Source organism: Camelina sativa, chromosome 9 (genome assembly GCF_030686135.1).
Source record: "Camelina sativa cultivar CO46 ecotype springtype chromosome 9, ASM3068613v1".
NCBI lineage: Eukaryota > Viridiplantae > Streptophyta > Magnoliopsida > Brassicales > Brassicaceae > Camelina > Camelina sativa.
The window spans coordinates 6,937,727-6,938,408 of NC_141888.1; the positions used below are offsets into that span (position 1 = coordinate 6,937,727).

A 682-nucleotide genomic window follows, 5' to 3' on the forward strand; every position below is an offset into this window, starting at 1 on the left:
CTCATTGACCATCTTCAAGTCCTTCTTGTACTTGTCCTCTTGATCAGTTGAGGAACTCCTTATGGTTCTGTCATAGTCCTCATTATAGTTGCCATCTGACTGAGCAAGATTCTCAACTAATTCCCAGCCTTCTTCCACATTCTTGTTGAGGAAATTGCCATTAGAAGCTGTGTCAAGAAGCATCCTAATCTTGGGAAGCACTTCTCTATACAATGTACTCAAGAGTGACTCATTGCTGAAGCCATGATGAGGACATTGAGTCTGAAATCCTTTGAACCTCTCCCATGCTTCACAAAAGTTTTCATTGTTTCTTTGAGCAAACCCAGAAATCTCATTCCTCAACCTAGCAGTCCTTGCATTGGAGAAGTATTTGGCTAAGAAAGCCTTCTTGCAAGCATCCCATGTGGTTATTGCTCCAGTAGGAAGAGTCTTCTCCCAAAGGTGTGCCTTATCTCCAAGTGAGAATGGGAAGAGCCTCAACTTGAATCCATCTTCACTCACTCCATTGATCTTTGTAAGACCACAAATTCTGTCAAACTCATCAAGGTGATCTAGTGGATCCTCCATTGGAAACCCATGGAACTTGTTAGCTTGAATCATGGAGATCAATCCACTCTTGATCTCAAAGTTGTTGTTTGGCACTGTTGGAGGCACAATACCAGCCCTTTGGTTGTGGGTGTTG

At 42.8% G+C, this 682-nt stretch overlaps 1 non-coding gene across 1 annotated transcript; it reads left to right on the forward strand.

Annotated features, from left to right (window-relative positions):
• The first annotated feature begins 238 nt into the window (after nucleotides 1-238).
• On the forward strand, nucleotides 239-345 carry LOC147937842 (small nucleolar RNA R71). Its single transcript, XR_015567495.1, has one exon. It is a non-coding gene; the product is annotated as a small nucleolar RNA R71 (small nucleolar RNA).
• Nucleotides 346-682: the final 337 nt, after the last annotated feature.